Source organism: Aphelocoma coerulescens, chromosome 7, assembly GCF_041296385.1.
Source record: "Aphelocoma coerulescens isolate FSJ_1873_10779 chromosome 7, UR_Acoe_1.0, whole genome shotgun sequence".
Taxonomy (NCBI): domain Eukaryota; kingdom Metazoa; phylum Chordata; class Aves; order Passeriformes; family Corvidae; genus Aphelocoma; species Aphelocoma coerulescens.
This window is the reverse complement of record NC_091021.1, coordinates 6,787,214-6,813,986: the sequence shown is the minus strand read 5'-3', so window position 1 is coordinate 6,813,986 and position 26,773 is coordinate 6,787,214. Positions and strand designations below refer to the sequence as shown.

General features: G+C 38.4%; 1 long non-coding RNA gene across 1 annotated transcript in view; it reads left to right on the top strand.

The window, feature by feature from the left end:
- The first annotated feature begins 1,105 nt into the window (after positions 1-1,105).
- LOC138113523 (uncharacterized) overlaps positions 1,106-26,773 on the top strand; it is a 104,557-nt gene continuing 78,889 nt past the window's right edge. Inside the window, exon 1 of the long non-coding RNA XR_011152204.1 lies at positions 1,106-1,176. This is a non-coding gene — a long non-coding RNA (uncharacterized lncRNA). The remainder of the gene's footprint in view (positions 1,177-26,773) is intronic.

Here is a 26,773-nt window from a genome sequence, read left to right as displayed (position 1 = left end):
TAGAGTTTTGGCAAAGGTGAAAGGTCAACAGAATTGTTTAAGTTGGAAGTAATTTTTGAGTGTAACAAACCAACCTCTGCATACTACAGGTAAAACACTTGTATGTATCTTTCACTTTTTCATTTATCATAATGTACTGCTTCAGTTTACCACAGCATGTACTTGGAGAGGAGCCTGCTCATCTGTAAAACAACAAGGAATATTTTACTTCTGAAAGAAAAATAGTTTTATTTTTTCTTTAATGTCATGTTCTTAGTTATCAGATTAACAACATTTTTGGAGGGATATTCAAGCAAGTATTATGTGTAGAATATACAAATAAATGTACATTTACTTTTAGCAATCTATTAAGAGCTAGAGACTAATCTTAAATTAGGATCACTTTCCTTCTGGGTGTGTATCACCTTTAGTTATTCCTCTAAACAAGCTGCAGCTGTTCCGTGTTACACTGGGAGGGGCAGCTCTGGGCCCTGGCGCTTCCCCAGGAGTTTTTGGCAGCAGACTCTTGATGAGGTAGTTTAGTAATTGTGCTCCAACCTTTGGGATCCCCAAAAGGTGTCTCCCCCATACCTGGATGCTGTAAGACTATTTTTTGTTTCCATATGTTCTTCTTTTCTGTCCATGATTAGTCTTTGTAAAAATAGAGAAGGGGTTTTAACACCTGCTAGTTACATAATTAAATGGTGAATGTATAGATTAACTATACAAAGTGTTTCTATTAGATACCTTGGAGACTCCTGTTTTGCTTGTGTGATCTTTACTATTTGAAGGAAGCTTTTTCAAACTCCTGGTGGGCCTTGAGTTCTTTTTATCTCTTGGCCAGACCATGTTTGCCTTGTCTTTCCACTTGTTCTCCATTTAATTTTAGCTCCTAGAGGACTAAAATGTATAGTCTTATTTGCTGTATGTTTTTATATAATTTATTTTTAGCTCCTACAGGGCTAAAATTTGAATAGTTATTGTTAGTCCTCAGGAAAACCTGGTGATAAAACAAATGAGGCACAGCTGTAATGAATCAAGGTGTTTCTATCAGAAAGAGGAAACAGCTGCAGTTGAACCAAGTGCCTTCATAAGACCAGAAAGTTCTAGAGCTCTTTCACTATGCTATCTTCGTGCTTGGTGGTAGGAGAACCTGTTAGAGTGGAGCATTCAGAGTCTGTGGGCGAGTAAAATTTGGTATGACTTTTGTTATTTTATGGAACAAAATATTGTAGCTGACCTATCAAAGATAATAGGCTTGAAGTAAGGGCCTGGAAATGATTCTGTAGGAAGAAGTGGTTCATAAAACAGGGCAAAAAAAGTGTGAGCTGGCTACTGAAGATTCATAGCAAAGATTATTTTTTGTCTTGGTTGTTGTAGTAGTGAGTCCATGTGGTATATTTTAGTGCTTTTCAGTTTAGATTGCTATACAAGTATGAAGTTGGTCTTACTCTCTCTTTGTTGGGCAGGTTTATGGTCATGATACTCAATAAATGTTGAGTTTTTATATGTTGACTTATACCGTTGGTTGGGGAATATTTGTGAGGGCTTTTCCTGCGTGAGGTCTAAACCATTAGCAAACGAACATGTGCTAGACTTCTGCATTGTGCATAAATATCCAAAGTGGGAGAAGGCCTTTGATGTTGCCTTTGTTTCTGTTATAAAGCAGGTATAAATGATACAATTGTGCTTGCTTTCTTAATGGCTCTTTTTTTCTGTGGGTTACTGTTGGGCAGGTGTTTGGGTGAAGAATTTTTGATGTGATTTGTGAGAGGGTGGGAAGTAAAACAGTAACTGGTGAAAAAAGCTCCAGGCCTCATCTTTCATTTGTAATGATAGTTTCTGTTTATGTTTACTTAAACCGGCTCATATTTATGACCAAGTTTTTTTTCTGCATATGGTTAAGAGCTTTTAAGCTGACATAAAGGGATTTCTTACTCTAATACCATAAAAAGGACTCTTCTTGAGACTTAGTTTATATAGAACTAAACTGTCTTATTGGAAAATTCCTCCTTTCAAATTAAAGTCCCCCCTACACCTAGAAATGCCTCAAGTCATCTGAACCCCACATTTGTAGAAGGACTTACTTAAGAAATGTGCTTAAATAAATTAAGAATATACATTTGATAAATAATTTGTATTTAAAAGCATGTAAATATTAAATAATTGATTAAAATAATGTAAAGTTTTTTAATAATTTTAATAACTTTTAAAAACTTTGCTTACTCCTGTAAGAATTTGCTGATGTGCAAAATAAAGGTAATAGCTACAACCTATTGTTCATAAAGATTAAACAAATTAGTTATCTCACAGAGGATATTTTACTGTTTGTTGGATTAAAATCCACCATTGTTTAAAGGAGGATGGGTGGTGGATTGTGGCTTTGGAGGAGTCCAGATGTGCTCCCCAACCACATGGGGTGGATGAGATGGTGAGTATTGCCTTCCTTTAGGTGTCCTTCTCCTTAAAAATACTACATATGTTGGAGAAATGAAATGCAACATCTTGCAAATCCTTGGAATTCTGTGTTTGTGTGCTGTGTCTTGGATGAGCTACTGTAGATTGTCTTTTAGCTGCTGCTAAACTGGCAGTTGTAAACTGCAGTGGGTTGGAGGTGTTAGTTTTGTTGCACCTGACAGTGCATGAGCTTCTCTCTCAAGAAACAAATCCTGCAACTTGTATTTATACTGCAGACAGGTATTAGTGGAGACGAGCTGATTAGCAGTCTTCAATATAACACTAAAAAATGAGTGTCCTACTGGCTCAGATTCAGCCTCTCTCTCAAGCTGTGTTCTCTCTTTGGCAGTGAATCCCACCAGATACTTAAGGGAAAGTGTGACAGTTCCCAAGTACTGTGAGAGTGTGATAGCTGTAGCTCAGAGACTTGTGAGATAGTTTGTGCCAATACAGTACATCTCAGTGGACTGTGCTTCTAGGAAACAGTCCAACCTCTCCTTGAACTTGCATAGGCTTTTCACATTATGATGGTGTGTTTAGACAAGAAACAAGAGGAGAAGGTCTATCTCGGAGATGAAGGACTATCAATTAGGAATGACATGATAAACTGAAATGTACTGTGGGATGCTGAAATTTGATTACAGTACCCTTGATCTGCTACATGGATCAATAGCTGCTTCTGGAGCATCAGGCCCTTTGTGGCTCTTTAGAATGAGGATAAATGCTGTTTTGATAAAGAATAGCAAGCAACAAAGGTGGCTCCAAGTTTTTGTATTTACAAGTACTTTAGCCATTTAGGTTTCCTTCAATTAAGACATTGGCTTTTACTTTATGAAGGGTTTTAAACTGTTCATGCTTAGATGTTCTTTATGCTGTCTTTGGAATAAATACCAACTACCGTGTTCAGGATAAAACCAAGATTCAAAAACTTTTTTATAGACATATAGAACATATTTCTTCTTCTGATAGTTTGCAGAAAAGCATTGATTCCAAGTAGGCTGTCTTAGCTTTCAACAGTCTTAAAAGTTGATTTCTTTTTTTTAAACTTAGCCTGCAACAAGGAAGCCTATATATGAAAAATATGATTATATAGAAGTTGATCATCTGAAAATACAACTGTGTTGAAGGGCGCACTGCGAAGATGTCAATCCTGCATCAGATTGAGGAAAGGCAGCAATTACAGTGGTTTTAAGTCTAAGAAAGCATTCCAAAATGCAACAGAATTTTCACTCCTGTTGGTGTTAATTTTTCTGACCTGCCTTTTACTTAACAGTAAAGTGCACTTAACTTTTTAAAGTCCTGGGCCAAAGCATTCCCTGCTGCTTGCCAGTTCTGTGCCCTGAAATTGCATAAGCAAAAATTGGCTTCCAGTATCATCTGTTTTATTTTTAATTTCATCCTTTGTCCTGGCTTCTGATATTGATTTCAACATAGAAAAACATGCAACAGTAGGAAGAGAGAGCAAGTCCTAACTTGATAAACTTGTGTGTGTTCAGAGAACTAAGTGGTTGGTTTTTGTTTGGTTTGGTTGGATTTTTTTAACTTTTTTTGTCTGGAATATTTATATTTTGCATTGAGTATTTTTTAACAGAATGAAGAATGTTTAGAATGTTGAAACAGAGCATGGTGTGGTACTTGGATGTAAACTATTTAGCTGGGTATCCTGTAATGCATCTGTAATTGCTATCTCCCAAGCACAGTGCTCACCAGGTGCGATGTGTTTGCTTAAATGGCATAATGGCAACAGTTTCAGCTGGCAATCTTAAACGAAGCAATTTTAAAATACTTTAAACTGCCTGTTCTATTTTTCATGTGTAACAAGTGATAAGTCTGTTGTATGCATTTTTTTGTTACCTTTGTTGCTTGGAACTAGTTCGTCCTTAAATCTATTTTCTTCTCCTTAAGTAGGAGTGTTATACACTTTAATATACACTGTGCTCTATCAAGGATGTGAAGTTATTTATCTTCAGTGCCTAATCTGCTAGAATATTTTGTAATAGGCTGTGAGTTTCCATACAAAGCTGACGAACACTAGGAGCAGTTCCCAAAACTTACCACTCCATAACTTCTGCTAGAAACATTAGCTTAGCTGTGGCAATGACACCTGAGGAAACAAAACTGCCAGGCTTGGAAGGTATTTCCTCTTTCAGGGCTGCTTTGTATTATATAAAGTTGCCAATGGAAGGTTGTTCTGGAATTGGCTCCTCTTTTTGGTACAGTTGCTTGTATCAGAGCTCTGATTAGATAGTGAGTGGCTCTAGGATGGGCAGAGGAAAATAAAAGCTAACCACTGCAGATTTTACATGGGACTGCAGGGTCCTGAGTTGGCAAGGCATTGCTGTTGGCAAGAATGCTGTTCTTTGTTGCTGGGAACAGCTTTCATAGCTACCAGTCTCTTCCGTGTATGTACTAATATCTTAATGATCAATCTTGTGTGTACAATGTCTCATGGTGGAGCAAGCCAGAGCTGCCTGAGTGCTGGTTTGTTTGGGGCAAGGGGAGGGGCTGTTTGTATGTGCATGTGTTGGATGTGGATTTTTTTCCTCCTATCTGGCAGGTATTTTGGAGCCTTGTGAGGCTCAGCAGTTATGGCTGTTCCCTTCATGTTTTAAGGTATAGTGTACTTTGGTCTTTCTCCAAAAGCATCATCTAAACTCTTTAGTGTAAACCATTAAGAAACCTTAATATATAGCATACTATACCAGAATAATATAATAATGTAGTTCTAGGAGTGAACTCACACTTTAATGTGTCACAGTGGCTTGAAAAGGTCTCTGTTGTCAGGATGGAATTTGGCACTTAGGCAGAAGTGTGCTTACTTAAAAACAGTGGTGTCTGGCTTGTTGTCTCCTTCCTTTCCATACTACTTCTGAAAGCTGTCAGAGATAAGGAAGTTCTTTTATGCCTTTTTCCCTTTCTCCTAATGAGTAGAAACATGGCTATTAATTTGCCATGAGTGTGGTAGCTCCTCACACCAGTGCTAAACAATCACACAGGTGACTCAAAATGCAGCATTTAACTGTGGCCTGGTTTGTGGCTGTCAACTTGGTGTCCTTTCAGAAGGTGGGCTGTTTGGTAAAGCAGAGAAAAGAGAATATACCTTGCTACTGAATGCCTGTTAGCTGGGCTTTTGTTCATCTGGCTGGCTGGAAAATGCCAGTGTCTTAGCAGTAACTATTAAAGTAGGCTTTGCATGTAAAATAAACAGAGAAGGCAGAGGAGAATACAAAACTAAAGTTGCCTCTCCTGTTGCATTTGTTTTGGGGATGAGTGACTCATTTCTTGATGATTTTGTTTTTAAAAGTTGTATTTGAGTTGGTTGATATCGCCTTTCAAAATCTAGTTTTTCTACTTTGGCTTGTATTTTCCGTGTTGACTTTAATTATCATAGTGTCAAAAAGTCAATACACCTTTGTAGAAGTGAGAAGTTTCCCAAGGTATTTTTTTAGAAGTGCCTGACTCCATGGAGGAGGAATAGAAGAAAATAAGTAAATGCTATTGCAGTTTGTCTACTTAAAAGCTCTTGTAATATCTTTTTTACTGCATTGACTTCTGAATTTAATCAGAGTCTAAATACATTTCAAACCTTCTTTCCAGTCTTAGGAAACCTGGAGATAGCAAGTTCAACATTACCTCGTGTTGTTGGCATGGTCTCTTTCCAGGAAGGCTAAATGGTACATCAGAATCCACTGTGTTTTTTGAGAGGAATCAGTACTTTATGGTATTGTGGAAAACTTCAAGACATTACTGTGCCAACCTATTACAGTTGTTTTTTTGGCAAAATGAATCCATAACAACAAACGGTTGCAATCAATTTCTTATGCAAATTCTGCAGTAGATGTTCAGATGTGTTGATTAGCTCAGCCTGCTTGAAAGAGTGGAGACTGTCCCCTCATCCTTGGGGATAATCATGGCTGGGTTATGTTCTTGGGCCTGTGAGCTCACAAGGAAATGTCCTTCAGCTCTTACCCTGACTTAGATCAGCATAAACATTATGGCATAATATTTCTATATCTATTTTTTTATATTCTTAATGTATTTGTAGACCTGTACTGCTGCTGCACAAATTCATTAGGAAATTTTATGGAATGCTTAGCACAGTTGTGGAAAATGAATTTTGCAGGTGTGGATTGGTAGAATTGCAGTTTGCCCTGCAATATATTTTAGACTTGTTTATGAGTCTTTCCCCACTACTCACCTGGCTGTAGTATATATAAGTGCCTAACTGAGCAGTTATTTACCAGTGGCAAGTCTGTTGTACATAAACTCAGGAAATTGTACACCTCCTGGCTCTATTTACCTTGATCTTGTTCCATAAAATATTCATGCTGATAATCTGTGCAGCTCAGAGACACTGAAAGATGATCTGCAAAAAGAGGGAATACTTGCTCTGAACTCTATGGAGGCCCTCAGGAGTCATTCTGATTCATGTCTGGGGATTTCACAAGGATTTGACATGCTTGATCTTTAGGTTGTAATTAATTGTCAGAGCTGCTATCAGCTTTAGAAATGGGTTTCTACTAACTGGCCAAAAATAGCAGTGTTGGTCTTTGAAACTGTTGCCTTTTATGTGTGAAATCAATTGCACCAAGAGCATGTTCTTTTCATGAGTAACAAAAAGGATCCTGTTCTGTAATGTCATCCCATTTGTTAGAAAATGTTAGCACTGCTCATTTCACAAGGCTTTTTTTGTACATGGCAAGGACGCATTAAATCTTCAACTGGGTACTCCTTGTAAAATTACTAGATATATGTGATTTCTCTGTATTTTAACACTTATTTTAATGCACTATATTAAGCTGGTCAGATGATGAAAGAGCTCTTTGGTTACTGAAAATCCTCTTGCCACCTCATCTTTCCTACTGTCAGTGTGTGCCTGATAGTTGATAATAGCTTGAAACTAGTATAGTTTCAGGCTATTTTTTCCCATTTCCCTCTTTGCTGCAATAAAATGAATAGGTTCTATTAGGTAAGTCTTTTTTCCTGCAAGTAAATTGTTATTTAGTGAAGAGAAAATGTATGGCAGTGGTGGAAACTTAGCAGAGCTTTCTGCACCTGCTGCACTGCTCATCATCCCCTTTATCCATGGGGAAAGAGGTTTAGTGGCAGTGTCTCTCATCAGAATATCTGCATGCTCTGCTGCATGGGCCTTTGTTCATAGCCTGACCCAGGGAAGGTTGTCTGGTGGTCCCATCCCTGGGAATGGCCCATAGGAAGCTTGGGAGACTGCCAATTTCTTGCTTAGTCCAAGGGACTTAAAAACAAGAGGATGTGTTCTCTGTGATGTGATAGATATGAGAGATATGTTATCATGAAGAACTGCCATGGACCTAGTTAGGCCTAGCTGATGTGTTTTAGTCCTGGCTCTCCTACTCTTAATGTGAGAACTAGATACATGCTGGTGGTGTGGTGCATATTCTCAGAGGAGAGAAGGTAATTTGACTGCTCACTTTAACCCTCTTCAGTAATGTTGACTCTTCTGTCATCTTTTTGTTGAGAATGTGGCTTCTCATATGGAAAACTGAGACTTCGTGTAGTAAAAATAAGGATTTCCCTTCCTGTGGTTTTTTTTGGGGGGGTGGAGGGGTTTGGGTTGTTTTGGTTTGGGTTTTTTTGTTTGTTTTGTTTTCTGGCTTGGGTTAGAAGAGAGAAATATTTGAATGTAGCATTAATGTGTTTAATTTCTAAGCTTTATTTAGAAACTTTGAAATGGTGAAAATATATAAGCATTATTGAAGGAAGAAAGTGTTATTGTTTGAAGTATTAAACTGTTATTTTCTTTCTGAGAATCTGTGTTTTTAGAGATACCAGGCAGTGCTTTTTCCTTTAGCAGTAACAAGTACTGCTGCCTGTCTCAAGAGAAGCCAAAAAAGGCAAGATAAGAACTGTTCAGATAATATAGGTGACACTTCTGTCAGTTCTCAATAGCTGGTGACCCAGATGAGGCACTCCACAAAATTGAAAACAAACAAGCAATGTTGCTATGTCCCTGTCCCCCAAGTCCAAGAAATCTTCTCAATGCCCTCAAGCTACTGTCTTTGTGAGGGAATCTTTTCTCTTGAGTGGAAGTTTAGAAAATGTTTTGTTGTACTAGTTATGTTAATTAAAGTGATCTTTGCTTCACAAGACAGGAATTCAGAAGGCTGTCCTGCTCTGCATAATTACCTGTCACAACAAGGAGAATCTATTAAGATGGAAAACTGAGATTGGTGTAAAATTCTGTTTTATCTGATCTGCAAGGTATATCAGCAGTGTATTTCATAGAACTTGATTGTATCTAAGACTTCAGGGGGCTCCTGGTATCATGTGGGAATACTTCTTCATAGAAAGTACTTGGTCTTTTCCTATTTATGTTGGTGAACCTACAGTGCTATTTTTTGTTGCTTCCTAGAGCAAACCAGATGTGAAATGTGCACGTAACAGCACTGCAGCACTGACTAAGCCTCTCTGGCAGCCTTATAGAGGAACCTGCTTTTAATAGTGGTTGATGATGACAACATTTTGTTGCCAGTCTGTCAGGTGTCTATGTAAGGTGGGTTAGTTTGAACCCCACGGATGGGCCTTGATTTGGGTTATCTTTACTTATGGACATGGATACTTGTTATTACAAAAGATACAAATAATGCATTCAAGAAATTGGGGCATCTGGGACATTTTATCTTGCTCCTGGAGGAAAAGGTCAACTGCTTTACAGCCTGTTTCTCTTAAATAGCAGTAAACCCCAGCATGGACTGAAGACAGATTGACTGCCATTAAAATACATTGATTCAGGTCTAACATAGTTGTGGGGTTTTAGTTGTGTACATAAATACATAACTGTAGATGGATGTTTAAGTACTCCTAGTGTAAATATAAATATACAGATACATACACTGGGCATATGTATGCATGTCTAGAGCTGCATAGAAAATGTATAGCAGGCAAAGGACTTTCTGATACAATGAAATGAATGGCTTTATTAAGATCTTAGTTCCTCACTAATTAAATACTGAGAAGTAGAAGAAATTGTATGAAAGACTTAAGCTGGGATTTCAAATAGATGTGTATGGATAGTCAGTGTGAACTAAAATCTGAAACAGAAGAGTCTCTATAAAGATCCGTTGAACTGTGTCCATATATATCACTGTTTTTTCTTGTCTCAAGCTTCTTTTATTAGGTTTTGTCATTGTGCAGTTTTAGGAAAGTTAATATTTAGCACAATTTAGCAGTCTTAAGGAAAACAATTGTTTTAATGGGAGAGATTTCTTTTTAAGAGGAAAAAATGGTCTTGTGTCGATGATACGGACTCTCATCCTCCTGCTTCAATATTCAATTATTTTGGTTCTTCTAAATTGTCAGCATCGTGCATATGAAATTGGTGTTTCAAGTAAAGTAATATTTTTTGAAGTTTTGCTCAATTTTAATTTCAAATTTTTTGTTTAGCTTCTGTTGGTTTGGCTGGGTCCACATACACAAGTGCATGAAGTGAACTGTTATTATCAGCCGGTGCTTGTTCAGTTTTTCCCCTTCTACTGTTTGTGGCCTCTAAGTTTTGGTTGTCTACTGTCTTCACAAAGCAGTTTTTCTGCAGAGTCACTTTAAATCACCCAGCATAACAAACCTGAGTATTACAAATGTGTACACTAAGGAATGTGTCTTACTGGCCATCAAAATAGATTTCACATGTAGAAATTGGACTGTATAGCTACAGTTCTCAAATCTTGCTTTTGCCAAGTGTCCTTGAGTTCAGTTTTTTAAAGTCACAATGAGTTACTGACTAGTTGGCATTTGATAAATGTGACTCTTTATCCTCACAGGCCACTACAGGCTTTGTTTTGAGAAATACTTGTCCAAACATCCCCATTATTTATTCTTCAACACATAAAATGTGACACAAGGTACTGTGCCTATTATCTCCCACTTAGACTTGTTTGTTTTTTTTCCTTTGAGAGAAACCTTGACCATTTTATTAATTGACCTGGTAAATGCTTTGTCAATGTATTAAGGTCCTTTTATTAGTGTTTCTGTTGTTTGGTTTTTTTAACTTAAAATCAGGGAAATAGTCTGTATTGTATATTTGTATAGTTGGTACTACTCCAGAAGAAAGCTTAATTGTTGAAATACTTCTGAGTTCCAGTTTTCTGATTTTTGAGTAGTCTATGCTAAGTCTTGAGGAGAAACTTGCTGAAGAACTGCAGGATTGAAGGAGAGCAGAACCGACATAAAGTAAAGCTCTCTTGGAAAATCTTGTTAGAGTTAAGCAAGTGCAGCAGGATTTGAGCAGTGCTGTTTAGTCCATTTGTTCATGTGTGGATCCCAGGGTGCATGAGATTGCACCTGTCATGAGAGCCAGGAATTGGGAGCCAAGATTGTTTAGAGATGTCTGTAAGAGAAGCCAACTGCAATCCGCTGGTTCCTGGTGAATTTAAAGTACCTGGTTCAGTGTTAGTCCTGTCTTGTACGAGAGCAAACTATTGATTAGTTGGCCAACAACTTGTTGCTTTGAAGGAGAACTTCACTAAACTTTCGGGAACAGTGGGACTGTCATTAAGAAAGAGATGCAATATGCTATTCCAACACTTTATCTTGGTTTTAAGTGCTGAGTTCTTGGGTTTTTTTGCTAAGAGTAGGAGAGCTTCACATAAATCATAAAACTTCTGGTGGTTGATGAGCTTTTATTTATTTAATCAGGGCAGTGCATGCTACAGAACTGATAGCAAAGGGATCAGGGCTGTGAATATTTTTTTAATAGATATTAACATGCGGCTGTATTGTTGGGAGAAAGTGGAGATTGCTTTGCCAGCACCTTCTGGGAACCTCTGCTTGGCTATGTGGCAGACAGACCTTTTGTGAATCATAGGAGAATTGCCTTTGAAATAAAGCCTCTTGGTGGCAGGCTTTTTTAATCTGCTGCACTGACAGAATTGCTCCATCTTGTCCTCTTAATGCAACTGTGTGTGCTAAATCTGTCTGAAGGGATCTGTATCCAGGACAGTGACGCCTCTGAAAGGTGCTTACTTTCTTTTGTGAGACAAAATAAACTTTCAGTGGCTTTTTGGGGCTGCAGCTGGCATTTTTGAGTTATATACTCATCTTATATAAACTTAATACACACTTTGAGTCTATCATTAGAGAAAAGAGTGGAAATCTTGACTATAACTTGCAGAGGCAAACAGCGTATGCTGTGTGTATAATTGTCGGTTTCCTTAAAAACAATGTTTCAGAGTCCATTGCTCCTAAAGGTGATGGCAGAGATACCAGAACTCCTCTGCTGGGCTTTAGGGGTGGAGGGATGAATGCAGTGTTTTCCTGTGGCCTATGGAAAAGGTGAAGTGATGAATATACTGAGTTGTATGAAATAGCATTTATAGAACTTGCAAAGAACAGCTTAAGTTGTTCAAGTTTCTTTCCCTGAAGTGTTTGTGATTTAGTATCTCTTCTCTGAAGAGTACTTAAGTAGTTTTTTTCCTGTGTGGGGAAAGGTGTTGAAGAAAGAAGCAGATATGAAGAGGGCAGTTTGAACAGCCAGTCTTGCCAATGGCAAGTAACATCTTCAAAGTTTACCTGCAGCTTGTAAATTAATAATGCCAACTCTTCCTTGTGCTGAAGTCAAGGAAGCAGCCACTAGAACATAAACCTGGTGACTCCAAAGAGAGATGGCAGACATTTTAATTGGTATCTTTTTCCAGAGGTCTTGAATGAATATACTTCCTTGAATGATCCAGGAATATTTGCACACAAGTCTTGAAGGCAATCTGCGGTTGCTTAAAGTATTTTCAGTGTTTTTCTATACTGCAGCTCCAAATTGGTTGGAACCTGTATTCTGTCTGCCTTTGGAAAAGATGCAGTGGATTCTAGCATAAATCAAATTTCTCTGTGGAAATATGAGTGAGGAAATTGAGGCTTGAAAACACTCCGATTCAATTGTGATTAAAATTCAGTGACAATTTAAGCAATTAGTAGTACACTGGAATATTCACATTTAAGTAGCAGCTGATCCTGTAGTGCTTGAAACATGTCAGTAACATGTTAGGGAAGACTTGAGTGGAATCCAAGTATTAGATGTGTTTGGGCAGTGACATGATTCTGAGGGAGTTTTAGATTCTCTTAGCCACCAGTAGTACCTTAGTACAGTTTCTGCAGGCAGTGGTCTTGTTTCAAACACATCAGAACTTCATTTGCCCTACTGAAAATGGAGCAATGTGGTATGAAGAGAAGTGGGTGTTGTTTGAAATATTATTCTTGTATTTGTGGAACTTAAGCATTGTGCTGGGGAAGAGCCACCAAAAGAACTGTTAGACAAACACTGAAAATAGGAATTGAGATGAGGTGTGGATTTTACCTAAGGATTGTCTCCCTTGTTGAGGTAAAGAAATATTTTCAGATAATGTAAAAGAGGTGAGATTATTTTGCTGCTGAACTATGCTGTGCCTGCAATAGCCTTCAGGGTGCAGTGCTGACCAAGATCAGCACTGCCAGCTTTGTAGCCTGTGATTGATAACCTAGGTTTCTTATATTCAAGTGATTGGGGGTGGAAGTGTGCCTGAATTCCTTTAAATATTCCTAGTGACCAGTAGTTAAACAGGAGACTGTGCACCTAAAAACAGCTGAAGAAGGTCAATGGTAAGATGGTGGTGGGTGCTGTGGATATGCAGCAGTTATGGAGTACAGTAAGTCACTGGCAAGAAGAGCAGGTTCTGTGACACATGGAACCAAATGTAGCTTTTATTTCTAATTTCTAGCTTGTGCCATCTGTTGTTTAGCTGTTATGTAGCCTTCCCTGGAGGGTGTTTGCTGCAGGTTATAACTTCATGGAGCTTCTGCTAAGAACAAAGTGGGGAGATGGACAAGGTGGAAAATGCTGCAGTAGTCAATTGCGTCTCTTCAGGTTTATATAATTTTCAGTGCTTGTATTATTAGAAAGATGTAATCCTATGCATTTTCTTTTATTTAGAGCAAAGGCAGGATAAATAGAGATAAATGTGCAAGCAATTTAGAGCAAGTTGTGAGGAGCAACATTGCTTTAAACAGGTTCAGGTGGGGCAGGAATCATATTCCTGTTATGTTTTGGAAGAAGGGGCCAAGATGACACTGATAACTGAGGGCAAATCAGCTGTGTTATGTACTGTGAAGTGTAGAGAAAATAAAACTGAAATGTAGCAAGTAGTTCACAATTTACAGTTCCACAAAATGACAAGAGCTGGCTGTAAGTCCATCAGTCTTGTGGCTGTTATGGTGTTAATGATTTTTCAATTGCATTGCTTTACAACTTCAGTCAATGAGACAAAAACTAAGCTGGAGCAGGTAGTGAACCATCCCATAAAGGTGCTCTGTGCTTTGCAAACATATGCTTTAGAGAGCACCTATGGAACATTCTGAATCCATTTTTGGGAAGAAGCTAAGTGGTCCCAACATTTCCTATCACTTTCTCAAAAATGATACAAAGATTCAATGCCTCTTTATTCTGCCCTTCCCTCCTCCTCATTTTTCTCCAGGCTGCTTTTTTGTGTACATGCCTAAATATATAAATTGTCATATGCATATGTATTATACAGGTGATATGGATGTCTTGGTTTCTTGACAGTAAACAGATTTAGTGTGTATCTTGTAGGAAAATGTGTGTATAAATGTACACAAATGTACACAAACATCTTTTTATGCTGTCTATACTTGCAAGAAAGATCAAGTGAGTTGATGCAGGTGTAAATTACATGAGTATAGAAATAGACTTCAAAGTGTGCTTTATGCATGATATTCTTGAGAAGTCTCTTAGGCTGAGTGAAAAATTTTCATTTGACCCCTAGCAGAGGATTTTAACTCATATTTTAACTGAGAATTTAATTTGGATGCCTGAAAACTTTGTGTATTGCAGCTTCACCTCTCAAGGCAGTACTAACAAGGAGAGCAGATTGCAGTGTATGTCCATCTGAAGCAGCTTGAGTTTAATGCTGGTCCATTAAACTTGGGTCTGCTTCAAAAAGTCACCCAAACTGGTGGCTCCAGCCTGAGTGTGTCCTGTTCAGATTTGTCTGAGTTCAGTGGTACTCTTAGCTGGGCTATCAAGAGCAAATAGTAATTTCCTGAAGGCTTTTTTAGTCTTGTGTGTGTTGGTTTCTTACCCCCCCGCCCCTCCCCCCCCGCCCCGAGTAGTAAATGTGGACCATCCTTGCTAGATTATACCCATGGAATACGATTGCTTGTAAATCCATGTTAATGGCAGGGTGAAAGGAGTTTAAATATCACTGTCTTAACTTTTTCTGTTTTGCATTGACTGTTTAATTTTTAAAGAAATAGATACCTCTGTACTAGGAACAAAAGCTCTGATTCCCCTTTATATGTATGTGCATACAAACTTGTACAAAATACAAATGCTTTTTTAAAAGTGATTTGTATGTTCCTGTATTTACTGACATGAGTGAGGATCTGAAGTATGATTTCTGTTGGCACAGTCTGTAGGTGTGAAGGAATTAGGGATTTGTTTGCTCTTTTAGAGTTCAAAAGAGACCTAGTCCTACCTTTTGTCATTCCCATGAAAGAAAATAACCAAAGACTGAAACTTTCTGGAGATGTGAGACACACGGTTTTGTGGTTTGGTTTCTCATTAAACTTATTGAATTACACTGCATTTAACAGAGATTTGAAACGTGCATATAGGGATGTGTCAATTGGAAAAGTCCATGTTAAGTAAATTGAAATTAGCTTTAAATAAAAATATGGAACTTGAATGTTAACATAAGTGCTGTAAAAAGCAATAACTGTTGAGAGTATTTGGAAGACATGAAGGCATCTGGAATTAGGAGTAGTGGAAAGTGTCCCTGTGGCTTGCAAGAGCCTCGTGAATGGACAAGAATGCTTAGGGGATGACTGAACATCATGAGTGATGGGAACGTATTGTATCTTTTGTGTTTTAATAGCCTTGAGAACACTATCAATACTAAGGAAGTACTAAAGTTGAAATAGCTGTTCCAGCTGAAAGCACTACTGGAATAGTTTCAGAAATGAACAGATGCTCTTTAACCTTTCAAATCCCATTTTGTTGTATGTTACCTCTTTGGATAGGAATGTTTTAAAATTGCTCTTAAGTACACAAAAGTAACAAAACCTGTCCAAACAAGCAAACTCCATGTACTTTTACCAAAAAACCCCATATAAATAGAAGCTGCCCATCAAAGGAGTGAAAATGTTAGTACAAAGAATTCCCCCATGTGGAACAGTATTTCCAGTAACAAGAACTAATTGCTTAGAGCACCAAACAAATAATTAGTTTATAGACAGAATCTAGAAATGCAGATCATTATGTGCTGTATCTTTGAAGATGATTTGATATTTTCTTCTGATCATTAAAAGCAGATGCACAAGCTATTTATACAGCTGGTACTAATGACTTAACCTAAACTTGTAATCAGTTAGACTTTTCTTTGGCAATGTATATGGTTTAAGGATAAATGAGTACAGGTGGTTTTAGAATCAGAGCTGAAGCAGCAGAGCATTAGTAAGGGTTCAGCTGCTCTTGATTGAGCCAGTCAAGAACAAAAGACCCCTATGACTAATTACAGAAATATTGTTTCATAATGCTTTCATTTATGATCACTAAATTAATTCTAATTCTCACTGGTAGATAAACTGTTCTTAATTGTTTATGGTAACACAGAATTGGTTCTGTTGTCTGTGATAGGGTAGCCTTAAATATAATCCAGAAGCTTTGTAAAACGTAATTTTTTTGTTGCTCTTAACCTCTGTAAACCTTGCATTTATGGGTCAATTTCTGTGAGAAGTCGTCTTAAATGATTATAAGTTTGTCCAGACTGTACAAAGGATAACGTAAGACTTAAGAAATTCATGTAAATTATATATGCAGTGAGTTTAATATTTTAATTATGTGTACAAAACCACATAAAGTTTGTGTGGGATTTCTTTTTAGGTGTGGTAACAAAGGGTACATTTGTGCAGAGTGCATTTTACCTGTTGAATGAGGTTTCTGTTTTTAGTGATGGACCCAGTGCTCAAATGAGCAGTTTTAGATCAAGGTTTCTTGCAGTGTCTACCTTGAAACAACAGTATTTCTATATGATGGGAGAGAAACCTGTTTCACTACCTATCCTAAACTGAGCTTATCAGAGACTAAAAATGGGGTGGATAGAAATTCCCTGTATTCCAAAATAATGGCTTAGTGTCGTACTGATAATGTGAATTTTGATGTGCAAGAAGGTTATGTACTAGAGTTCTTCCTGATTTTTCTCTCTTTCTGTGACTGGAAGCAGGAGTAGGTGGTATGTTTGCCAAATCATTTCCTTCAGTTTAAATAAGTGAAACAGAAAACAATTCCATAATACAGCTTATAGAACTGAGAGTCAAATTAGGGTGTTCATGTGGTGAAGAGACTCTGCCTCTGCTTGACTTCAGGAGAAATACTGAGGTATCTCACCTTGCAGTCTTTGTGTCTGGGGAAGGGTTCATACGTTGTAGTTTTAGAGTAGAGAAATGTGCATTTTTAGAAAGTCTAGACAATGTCTGAGTAGACTGAAGCCTGACAGAATCTTGGTGATTGACAACAAGAGTGACAATTAATTCCAGCTGTGTCTGTGTTCTTGTGAAATTGATACCTTCTTGCTAAAGACTGGAATGAGATCATCACCGTATTTTCTTAGGCTTTCTAATAGTAACCACTAAAGGTCAGCACTGTGCTGGATTATGTTTGAATCACTCATGATCTAATGTTTTGCATCCAATTACCAATCTCCTGAAAAACCTTTTCCATGCAGTCCTGAATTACTCTGTTTTTATAAGTGCTGCTATTAAATGCTTATGCTGCTTGCAGAGAATGCCAGTGTGAAAAGATTAATTTTTCTTCTCTATAGCCTGGTTAATGTAGTCCTATCTAGAGTCCTGGAAGACATGGCTTTTGCCTAACCAATAATCACTTCCAATTTTCTAAGTGCCTAAAAAACTGACAGTATCCACTGTGTCTTGTACATGAACTCTTTGAGAGGGTTGGTATGCAATAATAAATGCTTCTAGGGTTCCTTAGTAATTAAAATTTGGGGAAAACCCCACCCCAAACCAAAAACAGCAAACAGTACCTTCAGAGTGTTGGTTTTATTTTTTTAATGAATCAAAAATTAGTCCTCACTTGTTCTGTGGCTAAAGATTTTATTTTTTAATGAATCAAAAACTAGTCCTCACTTGTCCTGTGGCTAAAGATTTTATTTTTTAATGAATCAAAAACTAGTCCTCACTTGTCCTGTGGCTAAAGATCTCTGAAGAATTGGGCAGATGATGATGTAGAACACCAAGAGTAATTAAATCAAAGTAAAATTCAGAAATTAAGGAAAGAAATGGTTTAAACTGACAAGAATTACTCTCTTGTGCTCCTCATTACAGGAGATTTTCCAGGGGACATTAAAATATAATGTACTTTCTTCAGCATAGTGGCAACTCAGTTTCAAATCAGCAGTGATGGACATGGGCAATACCATGATGTTCATGAAAACCCCTTTGGTTTCCAAGTGGTGGTAAATTGGAGCAATGGGTCAGTTGCCCCTAGCAGGAATTGAACTAGAGGGTGTAACAAGTTGCTTTTCTGGCTTGTTGAGACTTTTTTTCTGTTTAGTTTGTGCCTGATGTGTGGCCTCTGTTCTAGTCTTCAATACAGCTGGTTTAAATATGCTACTGGCAAAACCACTGATTCAGGATTCAAATACAGTGATTTTACAAGTGCTTTTTACCTTTTAGCTGCCCTGTATCATACTGCTCATGTTCTTGGAAGACATGACTTTGCTTTTATAAACTGTTTTACGTTCTTATTTCTCTGGTTCTTATGTGTCTGTTGCTAACAGGATTTGGTTTGCTCTTTGAATTCAGTATGTAGAGAAGTTAAAGGGGTGGTTTTTAAAACTATTAGTTTTTACAGATTTCTAATTATTGGGGTGCCTTGCTTACTTGCACTACCGTTACTGTTTCAAAATTTCATATTAGTCATAAGTGTTGATGGAAATCTATTCCTTTCTTTTTACTGAACAATAAGCCTTGAGCTGATGCAAAATTTAAAAATCTTGAGCTGATTTAGTTCTGCTGCATTTTTAGCTCTGAAATGATACAATGGTATTTTGAATGTAAATTGAATTTTACCATGGAAAAAGCTAGTGGATTGACAACTATCATTCATTAAGACTACAGTTTAAATAGCATAGTTTTTAGAGAGAGTTCTTTATCACTTTCTAAAGCTGGCCTTGTGAGATTATGCTGCTGTACTCAATTAGACAATAACAGAAGAATTTGGCACAGCTTTTTATGCTGCTTGACTACCATAAAAGCTGTGCTGATGCCTCTGAAAGAGAGCTTTTAACTTCTCAGCTTTCTGGGATAATTTACTGTCTGTCTTGATAGCATTGTAAAAAAGGAGAATGAGATACTTATGATAAAAACAATTATTGAACGAGTACTGATGCATGACTTGGCATAGGCAGGTTGTACCTTGATCTGGTGGGAAGCTTTCTTTTCCCCACACTTTACCTGGTCTTAGGCCAGGTGGTTATTGAGAAGGACTTGTATGCATTACAGTGGAAAGGCTGTTTTTCCCCTATTCCAGCATGTTTTGAGTCCTAGTAGCAGCACTCATTCTATGTGCATGCCTCCATGGAACACCTGCTATTGTGTGTGGAGGTTTTGATTCTGATTAGCTTTTCAGACATGGCTGTTTAAGGTGAGCAGCCTTTTGGCTAAGATTTGTCGCATTTTATTCTGAGATCTTTTTTCCCTATAAACTCCATCTTAGTCAAATAAATTCATTGCCCTGTGAGTGTCAGAAACCAGAGTGAAGCTATTGTCTTTTGCATTGATGCTGTCGGCAGTGTGTAACTTGAAGTAGAAAATGTGTCAGTTGAAACTTCTAAGGTCTAAACTTGAAACAGAAAATATTTATTTGAAAAGGAGAAATTTGCACATACCAACTAGGAAAAATTCACTAGCTTTAAAGAGATTAGGATATTGTACTGATTTTTAGGGAAGTGGTCTTCTCTTAAGCATATAACTATTGTCTGCTTTTAGTGTCCAAGCAGATACCTGCACTGGGTAATCTCCAGAACTTGCTTCCCACCTCACCTGCTCCTGTGATCCTGTGGCTGCCAAATACAGAGATTGTCTGCTTATACTTCTGTATGGATTTCTTGTTCATAATTTAGTAAGAAAATGAGTGCATTTCTCAGAAATCCCAAACCTGCAGTATGCACGTCAGGCAAAACTTCCAATATTTGGGTAGGCCTTTGTGTAGGAATGAAGCTGGGGTTTGTGCTAGTCCTCTTGGCAGTAAGCTAGTCCCTAGTTCCGCTTAATGAAATCCATCTGTAGACCCCCTATTTCAGCGGTCTTTGTGAACTAAAGTGAGTAGGAGGGGACAACCAGGTATTCCAGAGTGGGTCGACCTCCCCTAGTACAGTTGATGGCTTGAAATTTAAACTGCTGTAAATTCTTGAGTCATCCTATTCCAGCAGCTGTTGCTTCTGGGTCTCTGCTAGGCACCTACAGTAGTCAGTGTCTCTTGAAATACCGGTACAGTGCTGTCTTGGGAGTGGCTTTCTTCCAGCCCCAACCCAAATCAGGAGCATCCAAGAAGTCAAACTGCAGCTTGCCAGAAGATGTCAGCCTTGCGCGTGTAATGTATGCAAGAGACAGTGGCAGTACCGCTCCCACAGCTTTGCTGTCCCTCTGCTAACCCCACTGAATTGCTTCTGGTGCTCTGTGAAAGGCAGCACTTGAATGAAGCTTTGTCTTGAGGCTGCCAGCCACTGGGAAATGACTTCAGGCACTAGCCTACATGTTGCTCACAGTGCTGCCTCTTTGTGCTGCTTGAAACAGAAAATGCAAGCTCTCTGACAAGCTATCTAGATAAATGGCCTCGGATGGCCCTAACAATGGGCTAATAATCTGATACAAAATCTGTTTCTTGTGTCCTGATCTGTTGTGTGCCACTAGTATCCTTTTAATAGTAATTTAAAGCAAAGCAAACTATTCCTCTTTAGCACTTGCCGCTGATTAATAATTTCTCACAAAGCTAAGACAAATGTGCAGCAAACAACTTAGTTTTTCAATATTGGATTTTTTGCTTCCAGTAAAATTATTCTTGGAGGAGTGGGTAAAATTTTGCTTAGAGTCCCTGTCAGATTGGGTGAGAAAGCAGCTGGCATTTTTGTCAGGAGGGTGATCTCTAAAAGTTACAGATATTGAACATAGTAGAGTTTGATCACTCCAATAGTATTATTTTATGATACTCTGTCTGAAAACATTAATTTTTGGTAATACAGTTGGATATAGGATTTCTTAATATAACCTTGATCTGGGGGATAAAACAACCTCTCTTCCTCCTGAAAAATATGCCTGCCTATGCACCCTGCTCTTTATGCATGTAATAGTAAATTGAAGGTCATTTTACAGCAGGGTGGTTCATCTCTTTGATCTTCACATTTTCTCATAATGGCCAATTCAGAGGGGTGGCTGTCACTGCATGGCAGGATGAACAAAATGGATGTGTACCATGCGATATGGCAAAAATGCGGCTACAAAAGCGTCTATTGACCTCCAAGTTGAGTAGGTTCTGTATTTTATGACCTATGCAATCATTAGCTTCAAAAATGCATTATGGTATGAAGAGGCACTTCAGAATATTAACCACTAGGACTGAGGCTATCCTGTGTTCTCTATTGCTCTCTTGATGTACATGAGGGACTGTAGTGAGCATTAGCTTTTGGAGGAGAATGAGAAAATCACGTTGAGGAAAACGGAGCATCTTAAAAACTTGTGGGTTGTTGGCGGCCTTTTTGTTTTTTTACTGTAAAAGCTGTCTTGTCAAAATCACACAAAATTCAGATTTATTTTCTTTGGTTGTGTATGTAACGAACTCTAGACTGACTGATATTCCAATGACTTTGAGGGAGAAGGGGAGAGGGAGGGAAAAGAGAATAAAAATGTCTCAGGGGTATAAAGGAGTCTGTGCACTAACAAAGAATTAAGTAAAACACAGGCTAACCTCCCTAGAGGGAAATGGGAGACTTCTGCATGGGATTTGCTAATATATTCATTTAAAAGCAGGGAACTGCAATAAGGGGAGAGAGAGAAGGTAGATTCCATGGCTTCTCCCCTCTGCAGTTCAAATTAGAAGCTCTTGCAGTTCATTTAAGCACTCCAGAACTAAGATGTAGGAGTGACAAGGAAAGAGGTAGAAGAGGGCAAGACATAAATTATTCTGTTTCCTTTTTGTCTCATTTCTCTGATTCTCTGTTGGACACAAGACAATAAGCCAAAGTTGCCAGTTGGGAAATCTAGGCTGAGCTTGAATTATGAAAGTGTTGTGCTTGTACTGTCAGAACCTTCTTAGAGCATCTCTACCGCGTGATTGAATAACAACATTTGTGCGGGGCACCCTCATGGCCAAGTTACTGAAGGAAAAAGCAAACACTAACAAAGTGGATGTGGCTCTCAGGCACTCTGCAGGCATTGTCTCAGTGTGATTATAACATTTTCATTCAAGGCATGTCACTTGAGGATGTTGGTCTCAGCTAAAGTTTCTTAAGAACTTTAATTTCAAGACAAACTTTCATCCAAGAGCAGGGAAACTTTGGAGAGGTGGGAAACTGATCACTCCTGGATTTTACACTCTTCTTTGACACTCTTCCTTCCCAACATGACCATATCCAACTGAGATTGCTGTTATTTGCTGCCTCCATGTGAGAGGTTTATATTGTATGCGATTTTGTGAAAACTACTTTTTTTGCTCTTTGTGTCAACGATTACATTTTCCCTCAAGTTTGCTGTACTACTCCTTTGTTTCTTGTTAAATGATCCAAGGACTACCAAGTAGGTCTGTGTGACCTGTGTGGTCAGGCAGTGCCTTGTTACAATGATTGCCTTATATGATAAGAGAAGCAGTGATTGTGTAGGTTCTGTTCACGTTCTCTTACTGGTTGAAATGGGATGTTACGGTGCCTCTAGATTTTACTGCTACTGTATTTAAATTCTTCTATATAATATCTGTCAGAGGTTACATTTAGTTTCTGGAGACTACTGGTATTTCTGCAAAGTAAGTGCTTTTCCTCAAAAAACCCATCAATTGTACAGGCTCATGGCTCAGAGTTGCCCATAAAGAGCTGTAGGGATGCTATGTGGCTTGAAGTCCTTGTGTTGCTTCATGTGGTATTCCTGTTTTCCAGTCTAAGGGGTGTAAGAAATGAATTGTGCTTTTATTTTAATCACAATCCATGTGGTATATTTTGGTCCATGGTATTGGCTGAATTCTCTGGTGGGGTAAACGTGAAGTAAGTAGGTATTAGGAAGAAGTATGGACTTGACATAATGGATTAGACCTTTGAGCTTCTCTGTTAGATGACAACGTCTCCAACCATAGCTGATACCTCACAGGGTAGTGATGTCAGACAGGTTCTTTAAAGCATTTTGCAATCCCAATGCATGCTTTACTACAATTGAAAAAGAAAATGGAACATTATAGTTGTTCAGAATTTAAAAGAAAGAGAAATCTCACCTTGAGAAATAGATGAGTGAGAAATCCTTGTTTAAGAAAAGGGCTTTTTATTTAGTAGTATTGGAGATTTACTTGAACAAAACTGTAGCCTGTGGAGAGCTGTAAAAAGTAGTACACAGTTCTGGCAGTTGTGGAAAAACCTCAAATTTATGAGTTCTTGCAGATACTTTAGCTATCTTATTGTTGTAATTGGACTTTGCTGAAGTCATTCATTTAGTCAATTATTATTCAGTTATTCTGAGTATTATTCTGCACTGGTAACTTGGTACTTTCCACAGTGAACTTGTCTAATTGGCCTTAATTACATGGTGTATTGAAACATTCTTTTTGGGGGTATTGGGTTTTTTAGAGGAACAGGACAGAATAGCGCTAATGGCAAAACATATTGCTTGGATTTATATAGAGGATTTTTAGGGCAGTTTTCAAAATTTTTTTTTTTTTTCAATTTATGTACAGTAATCAAGCTGGTTGGAAAGGTTTGCTCTATAATGGCTAGGCTACTCTGAAAGTGTTCTTAGTCTTGGATTGGGTGGAAATGTGTCTACAGAATGTATGCACATACATAACTATAGAATGTATAGTGGAAGCTGGGAGATGATGATTAACCCTGAACACTGATACTGTTTGGTTTGTCATGGGAACATAAGCATAATTTTGGAGCAAAAGAAATTCAGTTTAATGAATTTCAGTTTCCTTATGTAGTAATCAAATATATTGCGCTTTCATAGGATGAATGAAATCATTCAGTGTAAACTGGAGTTTATCCAATGAAAGTTACTTGAAGAAATAACCATATCAGGAAATTTTAAGTAGTTTTTTATATGGGTATACTTAGGAATTTATATAAGTTAGAGAAATACAATTATTTCGGTTCTCTTAAATTGGAGCTGTAGTAGCTTCCATTGGGTAGAAATAATTGCTGTGTAGTCTCAACAGTCATGTGTAGGGGTGAGCAGCTGTGTATACTGAGGAAATCACAGAAATATTGTTGACTAATGTAACAGTCGGAGGCACTTGAAAGAAGGATTGTGAATTTTTGACAAGTAAATTTGCAGAAAAGTGATTTCCATTAGAGAGTCTAGTGGGAAAAAGTAATATATTCAGTTGGATTTTGAGTGCCTAGTGGCAATTTTCCTTGCTGTTTGGATACTGTGGTCTTGCTTAGCAAATGTGCTTCATCAGTTGGCTGGACAGCAAGCCATTCCTTCAGAAATTGCATTGTATTTGAAACATGAGGAGGGAAAAAGCTATTGGAAGTGATGCTACTTGAATAGATGTTCAACTACCCCTGTTTGCAGCAACCTTCCAGCACATTTCACTGAAAGGAGTGAAACTGAGAAGATGGGTTGCTGCCCCTGAAATCAAGATGCCAGTTTCCATTCAGTCAACAGTAGCAATCCTATTTGCTTTCTTTTTACTTTGTCCTTCATAGCTCCCTTGCTGTCATCAAGAATGAAAGGCCCAGAGAAAAATGCTCTTTCCTTTTTCTTGGACACTTAAGTTTGATGTGAGAATAAGTTCAAGCTTGAACTTTTAAGCTCACCTTTAGACTTCTTTGCTTTCTGTAGGTTGTCCTTAACGGCAAATGTTAAGCAAAAAATCACCATGTGATGTATGAAACAAGACTTGAATAATAATAAAGAAGGATCAGATGGTGAAATTTGTAATAGCTCTGCTGAGCTCAGAGAGAATAAACTGGCTGTTTTCTCTAGATATATAAAAGAAAGTGAAAGTGTGTTGAAGTCATTATAGAAAGGCTAGATAAATAATCACTAATGAATACATCTTATATTTCCTGTTTGACTTGTTCAAGGGTACCTTTGTATTTTCTTTCTCCTTGAGTTAATTTATTATCTTCAAGTTGTTGACTAAACTTTTGTGAATATCTTGCGAGCTAGAGTTTACTGTGAGCAGTTGGCTGGGACTATTCCTTAAGCACTATGCAGGCTGTGTTGATTTAAAATGTCATATGACCCAGCTATTCTTGATTATGTAACTTTCACCAAAACCCTAAGAATTTCTATCTGCAGAGCCAGTAGACTGAGCAGTGAAAAGATGCTTTAATCAAGTCACCAAGGTGCAGCATATCAAACACAGCTTGTTATGATGCTAGGAAAAGTAGCCCTTATGACACTACGAATGTAGGGTTGCCTACTTAGCTCAGCTTTTCTGCTGGAGGGGGTTGCAATGTGCCTGATTGCCACCTCGCTGTGGAAAATGGAAATCTTCAACCAACAAAGCAGTTCTTACTGCTTTGATTCATAAATGCTGCTTCAGTGCAACATGAGTAATGAGGCAGCAACCCATCACTCTGTAGTCCCTTGTTCCTCTGGGAGATAGGGTGTGCACTTTGTGATCTGTTATTGTGGGGATTTCCTGCCCATAACATAACAGAAAACACTATCCCTGCTTCCTCCCCTTCCCTGTAATTATTAGAATTTGCCATGTCTTACATAATCTCAGAGAAGAGAATGGCCTAAGATTACCTGGCCTGGAGTTTGAGTACAATCTCACCTATAAAAGAGCTGTCCTTCCTTGGATACTTTTATTTTATTTTTGTTGACTTTTTCCCCAGACCCCCCCCCCACCCAAATTTTTACATGGAAACAGAATACAACCTTAAAACTGGCCAGTGTGTCTTAATCTTGTCTGGCTTTCCTCTTGCTCATCAGTGTAACCACTAACCACAAGCATTTCAGCTTCTAAGCAGATTTATGCGAACGTCTTTGGAAAGAAAATCCTTGTGAGGTGAAAATTTTCCCAGGATAAATTATGTCACGGCTAGTGGAACAGACAGCTGAGAAAAGTCAGTGAGTCTCTGTGGGGTATGCCCAGCCCCTGCCCTGGAGGGACGTCTGCTGAGATAAGGAGAGTGCCTAAACCTCCCAGCAGAACTCCCCTGGAAAGGGAGCTACTCTTCAGTTATGGCAAGAAGAAGGCAAACCCAGAACCCTCTGGGAGACCCTATGAAGATCCTTTGTAGCCCATTGGCCTTTACCCTCTGACACCCACCCCCTGTATCCCTATACGAGCCAGCCCCCTGCCCCTGCGAGGGCAGAGAGAGCTCGTCCCTGGCTTCCCTTCGCTGGGTATGGACCAATAAAGCTGCCTCGTGCGGAACAGCTACACGAGCCTCTCGTCTCTCTGCTCTGCTCTGGCCTGGAGGCTGCCCTGCAGAGCTGAGCTGGAATCACGAGCTGACAATCACTAAAGAGCTGACAGCTTCTGCATGGGCCCTCCTGCCAGCAGCTGGGGGAAGACACTGGGCCTTGGGAAGACGATTCCTTTTGGGACCATCTCTCTGGACCGGTCAGCTTCCTTGGTCAGAGCTACTGACCCCACACCAGCTGCCATAAGTCTTGAACAAATGGAAGAGATCTAAAGCTCCAAAATAGTCTGGAGGGCATTGAACCACACAGACTTTTTGCAGGAGAAAGCAAGCTGTGGCAACTACTCTGACAACTTGTTTTGCTTTTCTTACTGCTTTTTCTGATTTCTGTAACTCTGAAATGATGCAAGACAAGATATGAGAGTAAAGTATTTCCTTTCTGTTATTTCAAAAGGTTATTACACTTGACAGTTATGTGCTATTTTTCTGTGTTTGAAGTCTTGGCTGAATTGATTACAGTAATCACTGTTATTTATCAGTCCTCAACTAGGATATTTTAAGTTTATTAGTCTTTGTGCTGTAGAATAAGTAACTCAAAGTAAAAACTAGCGATGAGGAGGAGTGGCTCAGTTATGGGAACCTACACTTTTTCCTTTTAATCCATGTTTGTCTTTCATTGCAGCGATGTTCAGTGTTTCCAATAATCCTGTTTCCAATGG